Source organism: Oncorhynchus nerka, linkage group LG19 (assembly GCF_034236695.1).
Source record: "Oncorhynchus nerka isolate Pitt River linkage group LG19, Oner_Uvic_2.0, whole genome shotgun sequence".
NCBI classification, from domain to species: domain Eukaryota; kingdom Metazoa; phylum Chordata; class Actinopteri; order Salmoniformes; family Salmonidae; genus Oncorhynchus; species Oncorhynchus nerka.
In genome coordinates, this window is record NC_088414.1 from 47,735,507 (window position 1) to 47,757,212 (window position 21,706).

The 21,706-nt window shown below is 46.8% G+C and overlaps 1 protein-coding gene across 1 annotated transcript in view; it reads left to right on the plus strand.

Annotated features, from left to right (window-relative positions):
- Positions 1-4,278: 4,278 nt before the first annotated feature.
- slc46a3 (solute carrier family 46 member 3) overlaps positions 4,279-21,706 on the plus strand; it is a 49,457-nt gene continuing 32,029 nt past the window's right edge. The window contains 1 exon segment of the mRNA XM_065005062.1: positions 4,279-4,550. The gene's annotated coding sequence lies outside the window, so the exon portion shown is untranslated.

Below are 21,706 nucleotides of genomic sequence, written 5' to 3' on the forward strand. Positions count from 1 at the left end.
GGCTCTATGTTCTACTGATCACACTATGAGGCTCTATGTTATACTGATCACACTATGAGGCTCTACTGATCACACTATAAGGCTCTACTGATCACACTATAAGGCTCTACTGATCACACTATAAGGCTCTACTGATCACACTATAAGGCTCTATGTTATACTGATCACACTATGAGGCTCTATGTTATACTGATCACACTATGAGGCTCTACTGATCACACTATAAGGCTCTACTGATCACACTATAAGGCTCTACTGATCACACTATAAGGCTCTACTGATCACACTATAAGGCTCTATGTTATACTGATCACACTATAAGGCTCTATGTTATACTGATCACACTATAAGGCTCTACTGATCACACTATAAGGCTCTACTGATCACACTATAAGGCTCTACTGATCACACTATAAGGCTCTACTGATCACACTATAAGGCTCTACTGATCACACTATAAGGCTCTACTGATCACACTATATGGCTCTAGTGATCACACTATAAGGCTCTATGTTATACTGATCACACTATGAGGCTCTATGTTATACTGATCACACTATAAGGCTCTATGTTCTACTGATCACACTATATGGCTCTATGTTAAACTGATCACACTATGAGGCTCTATGTTCTACTGATCACACTATAAGGCTCTATGTTCTACTGATCACACTATAAGGCTCTCTACTGATCACACTATAAGGCTCTACTGTATAGGCTCTACTGATCACACTATAAGGCTCTACTGATTATACTGATCATCACTATAAGGCTCTACTGATCACTGATCACACTATAAGGCTCTACTGATCACACTATAAGGCTCTATGTTCTACTGATCACACTATAAGGATCACACTCTATGTTCTACTGATCACACTATAAGGCTCTATGTTTCTGATCACACTATGATCACACTATAAGGCTCTACTGATCACACTATAAGGCTCTACTGATCACACTATAAGGCTCTACTGATCACACTATAAGGCTCTACTGATCACAATATGAGGCTCTATGTTATACTGATCACACTATGAGGCTCTATGTTCTACTGATCACACTATAAGGCTCTATGTTCTACTGATCACACTATAAGGCTCTATGTTATACTGATCACACTATAAGGCTCTATGTTCTACTGATCACACTATAAGGCTCTATGTTATACTGATCACACTATAAGGCTCTATGTTATACTGATCACACTATAAGGCTCTACTGATCACACTATAAGGCTCTACTGATCACACTATAAGGCTCTACTGATCACACTATAAGGCTCTATGTTATACTGATCACACTATAAGGCTCTATGTTCTACTGATCACACTATAAGGCTCTACTGATCACACTATAAGGCTCTATGTTATACTGATCACACTATGAGGCTCTATGTTCTACTGATCACACTATAAGGCTCTATGTGAGACTGATCACACTATGAGGCTCTATGTTCTACTGATCACACTATAAGGCTCTATGTTCTACTGATCACACTATAAAGCTCTACTGATCACACTATAAGGCTCTATGTTATACTGATCACACTATAAGGCTCTATGTTATACTGATCACACTATGAGGATCTACGTTCTACTGATCACACTATAAGGCTCTATGTGAGACTGATCACACTATGAGGCTCTATGTTCTACTGATCACACTATAAGGCTCTATGTTCTACTGATCACACTATAAGGCTCTACTGATCACACTATAAGGCTCTATGTTATACTGATCACACTATAAGGCTCTATGTTATACTGATCACACTATAAGGCTCTACTGATCACACTATGAGGCTCTATGTTCTACTGATCACACTATAAGGCTCTATGTTCTACTGATCACACTATAAGGCTCTATGTTCTACTGATCACACTATAAGGCTCTACTGATCACACTATAAGGCTCTACTGATCACACTATAAGGCTCTACTGATCACACTATAAGGCTCTACTGATCACACTATGAGGCTCTATGTTATACTGATCACACTATGAGGCTCTATGTTCTACTGATCACACTATAAGGCTCTATGTTCTACTGATCACACTATAAGGCTCTATGTTATACTGATCACACTATAAGGCTCTATGTTCTACTGATCACACTATAAGGCTCTATGTTATACTGATCACACTATAAGGCTCTATGTTCTACTGATCACACTATAAGGCTCTATGTTATACTGATCACACTATGAGGCTCTATGTTATACTGATCACACTATAAGGCTCTATGTTCTACTGATCACACTATAAGGCTCTACTGATCACACTATGAGGCTCTATGTTCTACTGATCACACTATGAGACTCTACTGATCACACTATAAGGCTCTATACTGATCACACTATAAGGCTCTACTGATCACACTATAAGGCTCTACTGATCACACTATAAGGCTCTACTGATCACACTATGAGGCTCTACTGATCACACTATAAGGCTCTACTGATCACACTATGAGGCTCTACTGATCACACTATAAGGCACTACTGATCACACTATAAGGCTCTATGTTAAACTGATCACACTATGAGGCTCTATGTTATACTGATCACACTATAAGGCTCTATGTTATACTGATCACACTATAAGGCTCTACTGATCACACTATAAGGCTCTACTGATCACACTATAAGGCTCTATGTTATACTGATCACACTATAAGGCTCTACTGATCACACTATAAGGCTCTATGTTCTACTGAGGCTCTACTGATCACACTATAAGGCTCTACTGATCACACTATAAGGCTCTACTGATCACACTATAAGGCTCTACTGATCACACTATAAGGCTCTACTGATCACACTATATGGCTCTACTGATCACACTATAAGGCTCTATGTTCTACTGATCACACTATAAGGCTCTATGTTCTACTGATCACACTATAAGGCTCTACTGATCACACTATATGGCTCTATGTGTTATGAAGAGAAGAATGGGAGAAACTCCTCTATTACAGGTGTGCCAAGCTTGAAGCATCATACCCAAGAAGGCTGTCGTCACTGCTGATAGAGCTACAGCAAAGTCCTGATTATAGGGTCTAACATTTCCAAAAACTCGTTTTTGCTTTGTCGTTATGGGGTATTGTGTTTAGATTAATGAGGGGTCAAAACCATTTAGAATAAGGCCTCCCCCCTCTCCCTCTGTTCCCCCTCTCCCTCTGCTCCCCCCTCTCCCTCTGCTCCCCCTCTCCCTCTGCTCCCCCTCTCCCTCTGTTCCCCCTCTCCCTCTGCTCCCCCTCTCCCTCTGCTCCCCCTCTCCCTCTGCTCCCCCTCTCCCTCTGTTCCCCCTCTCCCTCTGCTCCCCCTCCCCCTCTGGTTCCCCCCCTCTCCCTCTGCTCCCCCTCTCCCTCTGCTCCCCCTCCCCCTCTGGTTCCCCCTCTCCCTCTGATCCCCCTCTCCCTCTGCTCCCCCTCCCCCTCTGGTTCCCCCACCTCTCCCTCTGTTCCCCCTCTCCCTCTGCTCCCCCCTCTCCCTCTGCTCCCCCTCCCCCTCTGATCACTATAAGGTTCCTCCCCCCCCCTCCCCCTCTGCTCCCCCTCTCCCTCTGCTCCCCCCTCTCCCTCTGCCTCCCCCTCCCCCTCTGCTTCACACCCCCCTCCCCCTCTGCCTCCCCTCTCCCTCTGCTCCCCCTCTCCCTCTGCCTCCCCCTCCCCCTCTGCCTCCCCCTCTCCCTCTGATTCCTCCTCCCCCTCTCAATTCCTCATTCTTTGTCTCTCTCTCATTTACCACAGCTCAGAGGGTGTGTCCCCAGGAGGATTAAGTATTCCGTAACAGCCTAAGGGTTGCTTAGCGATGCGGTGTGTGTGGTGTGCACTAGAGTCAGACAGGTGTTGTGTGTGTGTGTATAATGTGATGTCAGACAGGTGTTTGTGTCCTAGGTTCTCTGGCGGACACCTGCACTCTGGAAAACATCCTTGCTGGGAGTGTGTTTTGTGTGTGTGTGTGTGTGTGTGTGTGTGTCTGTGTCTGTGTGTGTGTGTGTGTGTGTGTGTGTGTGTGTGTGTGTGTGTATGTGATCAGACAGGTGTTTGTGTCCTAGGTTCTCTGGCGGACACCTCCCTGTGTGTGTCTGTGTGTGTGTGTGTGTGTGTGTGTGTGTGTGTGTGTGTCTGTGTGTGTGTGTGTGTGTGTGTGAGTGTGTGTGTGTGTGTGTGTGTGTCTGTGTCTGTGTGTGTGTGTCTGTGTGTGTGTGTGTGTGTGTGTGTGTGTGTGTGTGTGTCTGTGTCTGTGTGTGTGTGTCTGTGTGTGTGTGTGTGTGTGTGTGTGTGTGTGTGTGTGTGTGTGTGTGTGTGTGTGTGTGTGTGTGTGTGTGTGTCTGTGTGTGTGTGTGTGTGTGTGTGTGTGTGTGTGTGTGTGTGTGTGTGTGTGTGTGTGTGTGTGTGTGTGTGTGTGTGTGTGGGAGTGTCTTGAGTCTGGTAGTGTGCGTGTCTAAGTGTGGGAGTGTGTGTGTTTGTGAACAAGGTGTGTTTCTCTCTGAAGCCGCTCGTGAGAACAGAATGAATGGTGTCTGAATAACAACTACATCAGGTAAATCGGTTTTCATCACTTTCTGTCAAATCCCGACAAAGTGCACTACTTTTTTTTAGTATGTAGTAGTGCACTATATAGGGAATAGGGTTCCATAGGGCTCTGGTCTAAAGTAGTGCACTATATAGGGAATAGGGTTCTATAGGGCTCTGGTCTAAAGTAGTGCACTATATAGGGAATAGGGTTCTATAGGGCTCTGGTCTAAAGTAGTGCACTATATAGGGAATAGGGTTCTATAGGGCTCTGGTCTAAAGTAGTGCACTATATAGGGAACAGGGTGCCATAGGGCTCTGGTCTAAAGTAGTGTACTATATAGGGAATAGGGTTCTATAGGGCTCTGGTCTAAAGTAGTGCACTATATAGGGAACAGGGTGCCAGTTGGTGCAGTATGTAGAAGGGGTATTAATACACTGTACGAAGTTAATCTCTAAAGTGTTTAACCGTCCGTCTTATCTCTACTATTTCACCATGGTAACATGTCTAGCATCTACCAACCCGGCAGCAGTACGTCGGTCCTACAGCTACTACTTTTAAGGTTTTTTGTTTTTGTCATTGTTGCTATATTAGATTGTTAAATTCCCCCATTGGTGTTATTATTGTGTTAAATGACACGTTGAATCAAGTGAGCGACGTCTGGAAACAACCAGGAGAGACGACTGGATGATTTTAGGGCTCTGTTCCGTTTCAAGGATCGCGGAGAAATTCGACGTCGTTTAAATTTAAAGGCAAAGTTCAAGCATTTAGCGGAGACTGCATTCAGGGTAATAGCTGCAGATGTCGGCTCAACACTAACACTTTACCTTTAAATATCTAGCTGGCTAGCTGTAACGCTTCAGCCAGGCAGACTGAATAGAGCCCTCAGTCAACGGTTGTCAAGACCATACGTGAGTCTCTCACACCGTCATTGGCCATTGTCAAACACTACCTCAAATCAAATAACATTTTATTAGTCACAAACACGTGTTTGGCAGATGTTATTGCAGGATGTAGCAAAATGCTTGTGTGTCTAGCTCCAACAGTGCAGTAGTATCTAACTAAATGCTTGTGTTCCTAGCTCCAACAGTGCAGTAGTATCTAACTAAATGCTTATGTTCCTAGCTCCAACAGAGCAGTAGTATCTAACTAAATGCTTGTGTTTCTAGCTCCAACAGTGCAGTAGTATCTAACTAAATGCTTGTGTTCCTAGCTCCAACAGTGCAGTAGTATCTAACTAAATGCTTGTGTGTCTAGCTCCAACAGTGCAGTAATATCTAACCAAATGCTTGTGTTCCTAGCTCCAACAGTGCAGTAATATCTAACTAAATGCTTGTGTGTCTAGCTCCAACAGTGCAGTAATATCTAACCAAATGCTTGTGTTTCTAGCTCCAACAGTACAGTAGTATCTAACTAAATGCTTGTGTTCCTAGCTCCAACAGTGCAGTAGTATCTAACTAAATGCTTGTGTTCCTAGCTCCAACAGTACAGTAGTATCTAACTAAATGCTTGTGTTCCTAGCTCCAACAGTGCAGTAGTATCTAACTAAATGCTTGTTTCTAGCTCCAACAGTGCAGTAATATCTAACCAAATGCTAGCTCCAACAGTGCAGTAGTATCTAACTAAATGCTTGTGTTCCTAGCTCCAACAGTGCAGTAGTATCTAACTAAATGCTAGCTCAAACAGTGCAGTAGTATCTAACTAAATGCTTGTTCCTAGCTCCAACAGTGCAGTAGTATCTAACTAAATGCTTGTGTTCCTAGCTCCAACAGTGCAGTAGTATCTAACTAAATGCTTGTTCCTAGTTCCAACAGTGCAGTAGTATCTAACTAAATGCTTGTGTGTCTAGCTCCAACAGTGCAGTAGTATCTAACTAAATGCTTGTGTTCCTAGCTCCAACAGTGCAGTAGTATCTAACTAAATGCTTGTGTGTCTAGCTCCAACAGTGCAGTAGTATCTAACTAAATGCTTGTGTGTCTAGCTCCAACAGTGCAGTAGTATCTAACTAAACGCTTGTGTTCCTAGCTCCAACAGTGCAGTAGTATCTAACTAAATGCTAGCTCAAACAGTGCAGTAGTATCTAACTAAATGCTTGTGTTTCTAGCTCCAACAGTGCAGTAGTATCTAACTAAATGCTTGTTCCTAGCTCCAACAGTGCAGTAGTATCTAACTAAATGCTTGTGTTTCTAGCTCCAACAGTGCAGTAGTATCTAACTAAATGCTTGTTCCTAGCTCCAACAGTGCAGTAGTATCTAACTAAATGCTTGTGTTCCTAGCTCCAACAGTGCAGTAGTATCTAACTAAATGCTTGTGTTCCTAGCTCCAACAGTACAGTAGTATCTAACTAAATGCTTGTGTGTCTAGCTCCAACAGTGCAGTAGTATCTAACAAGTAATATCTAACAATTTCACAACATATACACAACAATGCACACAAATCTAAAGTAAAGGATTAAGAATTAAGGACTATAGAATTAAAGGCTATATACTGTACATTGGGTACCAGTACAGAGTCAATGTGGAGGCTATATACAGGGGGTACCAGTACAGAGTCAATGTGGAGGCTATATACATTGGGTACCAGTACAGAGTCAATGTGGAGGCTATATACAGGGGGTACCAGTACAGAGTCAATGTGGAGGCTATATACAGGGGGTACCGGTACAGAGTCAATGTGGAGGCTATATACAGGGGGTACCGGTACAGAGTCAATGTGGAGGCTATATACAGGGGGTACCGGTACAGAGTCAATGTGGAGGCTATATACAGGGGGGTACCGGTACAGAGTCAATGTGGAGGCTATATACACAGGGTACCGGTACAGAGTCAATGTGGAGGCTATATACACAGGGTACTGGTACAGAGTCAATATGGAGGCTATATACAGGGGGGGTACTGGTACAGAGTCAATATGGAGGCTATATACACAGGGTACCGGTACAGAGTCAATGTGGAGGCTATATACAGGGTGTACCGGTACAGAGTCAATGTGGAGGCTATATACATTGGGTACCAGGTCAGAGTCAATATGGAGGCTATATACACAGGGTACCGGTACAGAGTCAATGTGGAGGCTATATACAGGGGGTACCGGTACAGAGTCAATGTGGAGGCTATATACACAGGGTACTGGTACAGAGTCAATGTGGAAGCTATATACAGGGGGTACCGGTACAGAGTCAATGTGGAGGCTATATACACAGGGTACCGGTACAGAGTCAATGTGGAGGCTATATACAGGGTGTACCGGTACAGAGTCAATGTGGAGGCTATATACATTGGGTACCGGTACAGAGTCAATGTGGAGGCTATATACACAGGGTACCGGTACAGAGTCAATGTGGAGGCTATATACACAGGGTACTGGTACAGAGTCAATATGGAGGCTATATACAGGGGGGGGTACTGGTACAGAGTCAATATGGAGGCTATATACACAGGGTACCGGTACAGAGTCAATGTGGAGGCTATATACAGGGTGTACCAGTACAGAGTCTATGTGGAGGCTATATACATTGGGTACCAGTACAGAGTCAATATGGAGGCTATATACACAGGGTACCGGTACAGAGTCAATGTGGAGGCTATATACAGGGGGTACCGGTACAGAGTCAATGTGGAGGCTATATACACAGGGTACCGGTACAGAGTCAATGTGGAGGCTATATACACAGGGTACTGGTACAGAGTCAATATGGAGGCTATATACAGGGGGGGTACTGGTACAGAGTCAATATGGAGGCTATATACACAGGGTACCGGTACAGAGTCAATGTGGAGGCTATATACAGGGTGTACCGGTACAGAGTCAATGTGGAGGCTATATACATTGGGTACCAGGTCAGAGTCAATATGGAGGCTATATACACAGGGTACCGGTACAGAGTCAATGTGGAGGCTATATACAGGGGGTACCGGTACAGAGTCAATGTGGAGGCTATATACACAGGGTACTGGTACAGAGTCAATGTGGAAGCTATATACAGGGGGTACCGGTACAGAGTCAATGTGGAGGCTATATACACAGGGTACCGGTACAGAGTCAATGTGGAGGCTATATACAGGGTGTACCAGTACAGAGTCTATGTGGAGGCTATATACATTGGGTACCAGTACAGAGTCAATATGGAGGCTATATACAGGGTACCAGTACAGAGTCAATGTGGAGGTTATATACAGGGGTACCGGTACAGAGTCAATGTGGAGGCTATATACAGGGTGTACCGGTACAGAGTCAATGTGGAGGCTATATACAGGGGTACCGGTACAGAGTCAATGTGGAGGCTATATACAGGGGGGTGCGGTACAGAGTCAATGTGGAGGCTATATACAGGGGGTACCGGTACAGAGTCAATGTGGAGGCTATATACAGGGGGTACCGGTACAGAGTCAATGTGGAGGCTATATACAGGGGGTACCGGTACAGAGTCAATATGGAGGCTATATACAGGGGGTACCGGTACAGAGTCAATGTGGAGGCTTTACACAGCGTGTTACTGTACAGAGTCAATGTGGAGGCTATATACAGGGGGTACCGGTACAGAGTCAATATGGAGGCTATATACACAGGGTACCGGTACAGAGTCAATGTGGAGGCTATATACAGGGTGTACCGGTACAGAGTCAATGTGGAGGCTATATACATTGGGTACCAGGTCAGAGTCAATATGGAGGCTATATACACAGGGTACCGGTACAGAGTCAATGTGGAGGCTATATACAGGGGGTACCAGTACAGAGTCAATGTGGAGGCTATATACAGGGTGTACCGGTACAGAGTCAATGTGGAGGCTATATACATTGGGTACCGGTACAGAGTCAATGTGGAGGCTATATACAGGGTGTACCAGTACAGAGTCTATGTGGAGGCTATATACATTGGGTACCAGTACAGAGTCAATATGGAGGCAATATACACAGGGTACCGGTACAGAGTCAATGTGGAGGTTATATACAGGGTGTACCGGTACAGAGTCAATGTGGAGGCTATATACAGGGTGTACCGGTACAGAGTCAATATGGAGGCTATATACACAGGGTACCGGTACAGAGTCAATGTGGAGGCTATATACACGGGGTACCGGTACAGAGTCAATGTGGAGGCTATATACAGGGGGTACCGGTACAGAGTCAATGTGGAGGCTATATACAGGGGGTACCAGTACAGAGTCAATGTGGAGGCTATATACAGGGGGTACCGGTACAGAGTCAATGTGGAGGCTATATACAGGGGGTACCGGTACAGAGTCAATGTGGAGGCTATATACACAGGGTACCGGTACAGAGTCAATGTGGAGGCTATATACACAGGGTACTGGTACAGAGTCAATATGGAGGCTATATACAGGGGGGGTACCGGTACAGAGTCAATATGGAGGCTATATACACAGGGTACCGGTACAGAGTCAATGTGGAGGCTATATACAGGGTGTACCGGTACAGAGTCAATGTGGAGGCTATATACATTGGGTACCAGGTCAGAGTCAATATGGAGGCTATATACACAGGGTACCGGTACAGAGTCAATGTGGAGGCTATATACAGGGGGTACCGGTACAGAGTCAATGTGGAGGCTATATACAGGGGGTACCGGTACAGAGTCAATGTGGAGGCTATATACACAGGGTACCGGTACAGAGTCAATGTGGAGGCTATATACACAGGGTACTGGTACAGAGTCAATATGGAGGCTATATACAGGGGGGGTACCGGTACAGAGTCAATATGGAGGCTATATACACAGGGTACCGGTACAGAGTCAATGTGGAGGCTATATACAGGGTGTACCGGTACAGAGTCAATGTGGAGGCTATATACATTGGGTACCAGGTCAGAGTCAATATGGAGGCTATATACACAGGGTACCGGTACAGAGTCAATGTGGAGGCTATATACAGGGGGTACCGGTACAGAGTCAATGTGGAGGCTATATACACAGGGTACCGGTACAGAGTCAATGTGGAGGCTATATACAGGGTGTACCGGTACAGAGTCAATGTGGAGGCTATATACATTGGGTACCGGTACAGAGTCAATGTGGAGGCTATATACACAGGGTACCGGTACAGAGTCAATGTGGAGGCTATATACAGGGGGTACCGGTACAGAGTCAATGTGGAGGCTATATACAGGGGGTACCGGTACAGAGTCAATGTGGAGGCTATATACAGGGGGTACCGGTACAGAGTCAATGTGGAGGCTATATACAGGGGGTACCGGTACAGAGTCAATGTGGAGGCTATATACAGGGGGTACATTTACATTACATTACATTTAAGTACCGGTACAGAGTCAATATGGAGGCTACATACAGGGGGTACCGGTACAGAGTCAATGTGGAGGCTATATACAGGGGGTACCGGTACAGAGTCAATGTGGAGGCTATATACAGGGGGAACCGGTACAGAGTCAATGTGGAGGCTATATACATTGGGTACCAGTACAGAGTCAATATGGAGGCTATATACACAGGGTACCGGTACAGAGTCAATGTGGAGGCTATATACAGGGGGTACCGGTACAGAGTCAATGTGGAGGCTATATACACAGGGTACCGGTACCTAGTCAATGTGGAGGCTATATACAGGGTGTACCGGTACAGAGTCAATGTGGAGGCTATATACATTGGGTACCGGTACAGAGTCAATGTGGAGGCTATATACAGGGTGTACCAGTACAGAGTCTATGTGGAGGCTATATACATTGGGTACCAGTACAGAGTCAATATGGAGGCTATATACACAGGGTACCGGTACAGAGTCAATGTGGAGGTTATATACAGGGTGTACCGGTACAGAGTCAATGTGGAGGCTATATACAGGGTGTACCGGTACAGAGTCAATGTGGAGGCTATATACAGGGGGTACCGGTACAGAGTCAATGTGGAGGCTATATACATGTGGGGTACAGGGGTGGTACAGAGTCAATGTGGAGGCTATATACAGGGGGTACCGGTACAGAGTCAATGTGGAGGCTATATACAGGGGGTACCGGTACAGAGTCAATGTGGAGGCTATATACAGGGGGTACCGGTACAGAGTCAATGTGGAGGCTATATACAGGGTGTTACTGTACAGAGTCAATGTGGAGGCTATATACACAGGGTACCGGTACAGAGTCAATGTGGAGGTTATATACAGGGTGTACCGGTACAGAGTCAATGTGGAGGCTATATACAGGGGTACCGGTACAGAGTCAATGTGGAGGCTATATACAGGGGGTACCAGTACAGAGTCAATGTGGAGGCTATATACAGGGGGTACCGGTACAGAGTCAATGTGGAGGCTATATACAGGGTGTACCGGTACAGAGTCAATGTGGAGGCTATATACAGGGGGTACCGGTACAGAGTCAATGTGGAGGCTATATACAGGGGGTACCGGTACAGAGTCAATGTGGAGGCTATATACAGGGGGTACCGGTACAGAGTCAATGTGGAGGCTATATACAGGGGTACCGGTACAGAGTCAATGTGGAGGCTATATACAGGGTGTTACTGTACAGAGTCAATGTGGAGGCTATATACACAGGGTACCGGTACAGAGTCAATGTGGAGGTTATATACAGGGTGTACCGGTACAGAGTCAATGTGGAGGCTATATACAGGGTGTACCGGTACAGAGTCAATGTGGAGGCTATATACATTGGGTACCAGTACAGAGTCAATATGGAGGCTATATACACAGGGTACCGGTACAGAGTCAATGTGGAGGCTATATACACGGGGTACCGGTACAGAGTCAATGTGGAGGCTATATACAGGGGGTACCGGTACAGAGTCAATGTGGAGGCTATATACAGGGGGTACCAGTACAGAGTCAATGTGGAGGCTATATACAGGGGGTACCGGTACAGAGTCAATGTGGAGGCTATATACAGGGGGTACCGGTACAGAGTCAATGTGGAGGCTATATACACAGGGTACCGGTACAGAGTCAATGTGGAGGCTATATACACAGGGTACTGGTACAGAGTCAATATGGAGGCTATATACAGGGGGGGTACCGGTACAGAGTCAATATGGAGGCTATATACACAGGGTACCGGTACAGAGTCAATGTGGAGGCTATATACAGGGTGTACCGGTACAGAGTCAATGTGGAGGCTATATACATTGGGTACCAGGTCAGAGTCAATATGGAGGCTATATACACAGGGTACCGGTACAGAGTCAATGTGGAGGCTATATACAGGGGGTACCGGTACAGAGTCAATGTGGAGGCTATATACAGGGGGTACCGGTACAGAGTCAATGTGGAGGCTATATACAGGGTACCGGTACAGAGTCAATGTGGAGGCTATATACACAGGGTACTGGTACAGAGTCAATATGGAGGCTATATACAGGGGGGGTACCGGTACAGAGTCAATATGGAGGCTATATACACAGGGTACCGGTACAGAGTCAATGTGGAGGCTATATACAGGGTGTACCGGTACAGAGTCAATGTGGAGGCTATATACATTGGGTACCAGGTCAGAGTCAATATGGAGGCTATATACACAGGGTACCGGTACAGAGTCAATGTGGAGGCTATATACAGGGGGTACCGGTACAGAGTCAATGTGGAGGCTATATACATTGGGTACCGGTACAGAGTCAATGTGGAGGCTATATACACAGGGTACCGGTACAGAGTCAATGTGGAGGCTATATACAGGGTGTACCGGTACAGAGTCAATGTGGAGGCTATATACATTGGGTACCAGTTCATAGTCAATATGGAGGCTATATAAACAGGGTACCGGTACAGAGTCAATATGGAGGCTATATACAGGGGGGGTACCGGTACAGAGTCAATGTGGAGGCTATATACAGGGGGTACCGGTACAGAGTCAATGTGGAGGCTATATACAGGGGGTACCGGTACAGAGTCAATGTGGAGGCTATATACAGGGGTACCGGTACAGAGTCAATGTGGAGGCTATATACAGGGGTACCGGTACAGAGTCAATGTGGAGGCTATATACATTGGGTACCAGGTCAGAGTCAATATGGAGGCTATATACACAGGGTACCGGTACAGAGTCAATGTGGAGGCTATATACAGGGGGTACCGGTACAGAGTCAATGTGGAGGCTATATACACAGGGTACCGGTACAGAGTCAATGTGGAGGCTATATACAGGGTGTACCGGTACAGAGTCAATGTGGAGGCTATATACATTGGGTACCGGTACAGAGTCAATGTGGAGGCTATATACACAGGGTACCGGTACAGAGTCAATGTGGAGGCTATATACAGGGTGTACCGGTACAGAGTCAATGTGGAGGCTATATACATTGGGTACCAGTTCATAGTCAATATGGAGGCTATATAAACAGGGTACCGGTACAGAGTCAATATGGAGGCTATATACAGGGGGGGTACCGGTACAGAGTCAATGTGGAGGCTATATACAGGGGGTACCGGTACAGAGTCAATGTGGAGGCTACATACAGGGGGTACCGGTACAGAGTCAATGTGGAGGCTATATACAGGGGGTACCGGTACAGAGTCAATGTGGAGGCTATATACAGGGGGTACCGGTACAGAGTCAATGTGGAGGCTATATACATTGGGTACCAGGTCAGAGTCAATATGGAGGCTATATACACAGGGTACCGGTACAGAGTCAATGTGGAGGCTATATACAGGGGGTACCGGTACAGAGTCAATGTGGAGGCTATATACACAGGGTACCGGTACAGAGTCAATGTGGAGGCTATATACATGGGTGTACCGGTACAGAGTCAATGTGGAGGCTATATACATTGGGTACCGGTACAGAGTCAATGTGGAGGCTATATACAGGGGTACCGGTACAGAGTCAATGTGGAGGCTATATACAGGGGTACCGGTACAGAGTCAATGTGGAGGCTATATACAGGGGGTACCGGTACAGAGTCAATGTGGAGGCTATATACAGGGGTACCGGTACAGAGTCAATGTGGAGGCTATATACAGGGGGTACCGGTACAGAGTCAATGTGGAGGCTATATACAGGGGTACCGGTACAGAGTCAATATGGAGGCTATATACAGGGGGTACCGGTACAGAGTCAATGTGGAGGCTATATACAGGGGTACCGGTACAGAGTCAATGTGGAGGCTATATACAGGGGTACCGGTACAGAGTCAATGTGGAGGCTATATACATTGGGTACCGGTACAGAGTCAATGTGGAGGCTATATACAGGGTACCGGTACAGAGTCAATGTGGAGGCTATATACAGGGGTACCGGTACAGAGTCAATGTGGAGGCTATATACACAGGGTACCGGTACAGAGTCAATGTGGAGGCTATATACAGGGTGTACCGGTACAGAGTCAATGTGGAGGCTATATACATTGGGTACCGGTACAGAGTCAATGTGGAGGCTATATACAGGGTGTACCAGTACAGAGTCAATGTGGAGGCTATATACAGGGGGTACCAGTACAGAGTCAATGTGGAGGCTATATACAGGGTGTACCGGTACAGAGTCAATGTGGAGGCTATATACAGGGGGTCAATGTGGAGGCTACATACCGGTACAGAGTCAATGTGGAGGCTATATACAGGGGTACGGTACAGAGTCAATGTGGAGGCTATATACAGGGGGTACCGGTACAGAGTCAATGTGGAGGCTATATAGTCATGTGGGGTACCGGTACAGAGTCAATGTGGAGGCTATATACAGGGGGTACCGGTACAGAGTCAATATGGAGGCTATATACAGGGGGTACCGGTACAGAGTCAATGTGGAGGCTATACACAGGGTGTTACTGTACAGAGTCAATGTGGAGGCTATATACAGGGGTACCGGTACAGAGTCAATGTGGAGGCTATATACACAGGGTGTTACCGGTACAGAGTCAATGTGGAGGCTATATACAGGGTGTACCGGTACAGAGTCAATGTGGAGGCTATATACATTGGGTACCAGGTCAGAGTCAATATGGAGGCTATATACACAGGGTACCGGTACAGAGTCAATGTGGAGGCTATATACAGGGGGTACCGGTACAGAGTCAATGTGGAGGCTATATACAGGGTGTACCGGTACAGAGTCAATGTGGAGGCTATATACATTGGGTACCGGTACAGAGTCAATGTGGAGGCTATATACAGGGTGTACCAGTACAGAATTTATGTGGAGGCTATATACATTGGGTACCAGTACAGAGTCAATATGGAGGCTATATACACAGGGTACCGGTACAGAGTCAATGTGGAGGCTATATACACGGGGTACCGGTACAGAGTCAATGTGGAGGCTATATACAGGTACAGAGTCAATGTGGAGGCTATATACAGGGGGTACCGGTACAGAGTCAATGTGGAGGCTATATACACAGGGTACCGGTACAGAGTCAATGTGGAGGCTATATACAGGGTGTACCGGTACAGAGTCAATGTGGAGGCTATATACATTGGGTACCAGGTCAGAGTCAATATGGAGGCTATATACACAGGGTACCGGTACAGAGTCAATGTGGAGGCTATATACAGGGGGTACCGGTACAGAGTCAATGTGGAGGCTATATACAGGGGGTACCGGTACAGAGTCAATGTGGAGGCTATATACACAGGGTACCGGTACAGAGTCAATGTGGAGGCTATATACACAGGGTACTGGTACAGAGTCAATATGGAGGCTATATACAGGGGGGGTACCGGTACAGAGTCAATATGGAGGCTATATACACAGGGTACTGGTACAGAGTCAATGTGGAGGCTATATACAGGGGGTACCAGTACAGAGTCAATGTGGAGGCTATATACAGGGGGTACCGGTACAGAGTCAATGTGGAGGCTATATACAGGGGGTACCGGTACAGAGTCAATGTGGAGGCTATATACACAGGGTACCGGTACAGAGTCAATGTGGAGGCTATATACACAGGGTACTGGTACAGAGTCAATGTGGAGGCTATATACAGGGGGTACCGGTACAGAGTCAATATGGAGGCTATATACACAGGGTACCGGTACAGAGTCAATGTGGAGGCTATATACAGGGTGTACCGGTACAGAGTCAATGTGGAGGCTATATACATTGGGTACCAGGTCAGAGTCAATATGGAGGCTATATACACAGGGTACCGGTACAGAGTCAATGTGGAGGCTATATACAGGGGGTACCGGTACAGAGTCAATGTGGAGGCTATATACAGGGGGTACCGGTACAGAGTCAATGTGGAGGCTATATACACAGGGTACCGGTACAGAGTCAATGTGGAGGCTATATACACAGGGTACTGGTACAGAGTCAATATGGAGGCTATATACAGGGGGGGTACCGGTACAGAGTCAATATGGAGGCTATATACACAGGGTACTGGTACAGAGTCAATGTGGAGGCTATATACAGGGTGTACCGGTACAGAGTCAATGTGGAGGCTATATACATTGGGTACCAGGTCAGAGTCAATATGGAGGCTATATACACAGGGTACCGGTACAGAGTCAATGTGGAGGCTATATACAGGGGGTACCGGTACAGAGTCAATGTGGAGGCTATATACATTGGGTACCGGTACAGAGTCAATGTGGAGGCTATATACACAGGGTACCGGTACAGAGTCAATGTGGAGGCTATATACAGGGTGTACCGGTACAGAGTCAATGAGGAGGCTATATACATTGGGTACCAGTTCATAGTCAATATGGAGGCTATATAAACAGGGTACCGGTACAGAGTCAATATGGAGGCTATATACAGGGGGGGTACCGGTACAGAGTCAATGTGGAGGCTATATACAGGGGGTACCGGTACAGAGTCAATGTGGAGGCTACATACAGGGGGTACCGGTACAGAGTCAATGTGGAGGCTATATACAGGGGGTACCGGTACAGAGTCAATGTGGAGGCTATATACATTGGGTACCAGTACAGAGTCAATATGGAGGCTATATACACAGGGTACCGGTACAGAGTCAATGTGGAGGCTATATACAGGGGGTACCTGTACAGAGTCAATGTGGAGGCTATATACAGGGGGTACCGGTACAGAGTCAATGTGGAGGCTATATACACAGGGTACCGGTACAGAGTCAATGTGGAGGCTATATACAGGGTGTTCCGGTACAGAGTCAATGTGGAGGCTATATACAGGGGGTACCGGTACAGAGTCAATGTGGAGGCTATATACAGGGGGTACCGGTACAGAGTCAATGTGGAGGCTATATACAGGGGGTACCGGTACAGAGTCAATGTGGAGGCTATATACAGGGTGTACCGGTACAGAGTCAATGTGGAGGCTATATACATTGGGTACCAGTTCAGAGTCAATATGGAGGCTATATACACAGGGTACCGGTACGGAGTCAATATGGAGGCTATATACAGGGGGGGTACCGGTACAGAGTCAATATGGAGGCTATATACACAGGGTACCGGTACAGAGTCAATGTGGAGGCTATATACATTGGGTACCAGGTCAGAGTCAATATGGAGGCTATATACACAGGGTACCGGTACAGAGTCAATGTGGAGGCTATATACAGGGGGTACCGGAACAGAGTCAATGTGGAGGCTATATACAGGGGGTACCGGTACAGAGTCAATATGGAGGCTATATACACAGGGTACCGGTACAGAGTCAATGTGGAGGCTATATACAGGGGGTACCGGAACAGAGTCAATGTGGAGGCTATATACAGGGGGTACCGGTACAGAGTCAATGTGGAGGCTATATACAGGGGGTACCGGTACAGAGTCAATGTGGAGGCTATATACAGGGGTACCGGTACAGAGTCAATGTGGAGGCTATATACAGGTTTGTACCATTGGGGTACAGAGTCAATGTGGAGGCTATATACAGGGGGTATGTGGGTACAGAGTCAATGTGGAGGCTATATACAGGGGGTACCGGTACAGAGTCAATGTGGAGGCTATATACAGGGGGTACCGGTACAGAGTCAATGTGGAGGCTATATACAGGGTGTACCAGTACAGAGTCAATGTGGAGGCTATATATAGGGGGTACCGGTACAGAGTCAATGTGGAGGCTATATACAGGGGGTACCAGGTCAGAGTCAATATGGAGGCCATATACAGGGTATTACGGTACAGAGTCAATGTGGAGGCTATATATAGGGGGTACCAGTACAGAGTCAATGTGGAGGCTATATACAGGGGGTACCGGTACAGAGTCAATGTGGAGGCTATATACAGGGGGTACCGGTACAGAGTCAATGTGGAGGCTATATACATTGGGTACCAGTACAGAGTCAATATGGAGGCTATATACACAGGGTACCGGTACAGAGTCAATGTGGAGGCTATATACAGGGGGTACCAGTACAGAGTCAATGTGGAGGCTATATACATTGGGTACCAGTACAGAGTCAATATGGAGGCTATATACACAGGGTACCGGTACAGAGTCAATTTGGAGGCTATATACAGGGGGTACCGGTACAGAGTCAATGTGGAGGCTATATACACAGGGTACCGGTACAGAGTCAATGTGGAGGCTATATACAGGGTGTACCGGTACAGAGTCAATGTGGAGGCTATATACATTGGGTACCAGTTCATAGTCAATATGGAGGCTATATAAACAGGGTACCGGTACAGAGTCAATATGGAGGCTATATACAGGGGGGGTACCGGTACAGAGTCAATATGGAGGCTATATACACAGGGTACCGGTACAGAGTCAATGTGGAGGCTATATACAGGGGGTACCGGTACAGAGTCAATGTGGAGGCTATATACAGGGGGTACCGGTACAGAGTCAATGTGGAGGCTATATACAGGTTGTACCGGTACAGAGTCAATGTGGAGGCTATATACAGGGGGTACCGGTACAGAGTCAATGTGGAGGCTATATACAGGGGGTACCGGTACAGAGTCAATGTGGAGGCTATATACAGGGTACCGGGGAGTCACCGGTACAGAGTCAATGTGGAGGCTATATACAGGGTGTACCAGTACAGAGTCAATGTGGAGGCTATATATAGGGGGTACCGGTACAGAGTCAATGTGGAGGCTATATACAGGGGGTACCAGGTCAGAGTCAATATGGAGGCCATATACAGGGTATTACGGTACAGAGTCAATGTGGAGGCTATATATAGGGGGTACCGGTACAGAGTCAATGTGGAGGCTATATACAGGGGGTACCGACACAGGGTCAATGTGGAGGCTATATACAGGGGGTACTGACACAGAGTCAATGTTCGGGGGCACCGGTTATTTGAGGTAATATGTACATGTTGTTACAGTTATTGAAGTGACTATGCATAGACAATAAAAAGAGAGTAGCAGCAGCGTAAAAGAGGGGGGGGGCAATGCAAATAGTCTGGGCAGGTAGCCATTTCATTAGCTGTTCAGAAGTCTAATGACTTGGGGGTAGAAGCTGTAAAGAAGCCTTTTGGACCTAGACTTGGCGCTCCGGTACCGCTTGCCGTGCGGTAGCAGAGAGAACAGTCTATGACTAGGGTGTCTGGAGTCTTTGGCAATTTTTAGGGCCTTCCTCTGACACCGCCTGGTATAGAGGTCCTGGATGGCAGGAAGCTTGGCCCCAGTGACGTACTGGGCCATTCACACTACCCTCTGTAGTGCCTTGCGGTCGGAGGCCGAGCAGTTAACATACCAGTCAGTGATGCAACCGGTCAGGATGCTCTCGATGGTGCAGCTGTAGAACTTTTTGAGGATCTGAGGACCCATGGCAAATCTTTTCAGTCTCCTGGGGGGGTGGAACAGGCTTTGTTGTGTCCTCTTCACAACTGTGTTGGTTTGTTTAGACCATGATAGTTTGTTGGTGATGTGGACACCAAGGAACTTGAAGCTCTCAACCTGCTCCACTACAGCCCCGTCGATAAGAATGGGGGCGTGTTCGGTCCTCTTTTTCCTGTAGTCCACAACCATCTCCTTAGTCTTGTTCACATTGAGGGAGAGGTTGTTTACCTTGCACCACACAACCAGGTCTCTGACCTCCTCCCTATAGGCTGTCTCATCATTGTCGGTGATCAGGCCTACCACTGTTGTGTCATCTGCAAATTTAATGATGGTGTTGGAGTTGTGCCTGGCCGTGCAGTCATGAGTGAACAGGGACTACAGGAGAGGACTAAGCACGGACCCCTGAGAGGTCACTGTGTTGAGGATCAGTGTGGCAGATGTGTTGTTACCCACCCTTTCCACCCGGGGCGGCCCGTCAGGAAGTCCAGGATCTAGTTGCAGAGGGAGGTGTTTAGTCCCAGGGTCCTTAGCTTATTGATGAGATTTGAGGGCACAATGGTGTTGAACGCTGAGCTGTAGTCAATGAACAGCATTCTCACATAAGTGTTCCTTTTGTCCAGGTGGGAAAGGGCAGTGTGGAGTGTAATAGAGATTACATCATCTGTGGATCTGTTGGGGCGGTACGCAAACTGGAGTGGGTCTAGGGTTTCTGGGATAATGGTGTTGATGTGAGCCATGACCAGCCTTTCAAAGCACTTCATGGCTACAGATATGACCGCTATGGGTCAGTAGTCATTTAGGCAGGTTACCTTGGTGTTCTTGGATACAGGGACTATGGTGGTCTGCTTAAAACAAGTTGGTATTACAGACTCAGACAGAGAGAGGATGATAATGTCAGTGAAGACACTTGCCAGTTGGTCAGCGCATGCTCGGAGTACACGTCCTGGTAATCCGTCTGGCCCTGCAGCCTTGTGAATATTGACTTAACGGTCTTACTCACATCGGCTACGGAGAGCATGATCACACAATCATCCGGAACAGCTGATGTTCTCATGCATGTTTCAGTGTTGCTTGCCTCGAAGTGAGCATAGAAGTTATTTAGCTCGTCTGGTAGGCTCGTGTCACTGGGAAGCTCGCGGCTGTGCTTCCCTTTGTAGTCTGTAATAGTTTGCAAGCCCTGCCACATCCGACAAGTGTCAGAGCCAGTGTGGTACGATTCAATCTTAGCCCTGTATTGACGATTTACCTGTTTGATGGTTCGTCGCAGGGCATAGCGGGATTTCTTATACGTTTCCATTTAGAGTCCCACAGCAGCTCTGACTTTTAGCTCAGTGCGGATGTTGCCTGTAATCCCTGGCTTCTGAGGGGTATATACGTACAGTCACTGGAGGGTGTCATCGATGCACTTTACGATTAAGCCAGTGACTGATCTGGTGCACTCCTCAGTGCCTGGCTTCTGTTTGGGGTATATACGTACAGTCACTGGGGGGGGGCATTTTCTGGTTTGCTAATGGCCTTATACAGCTTATTG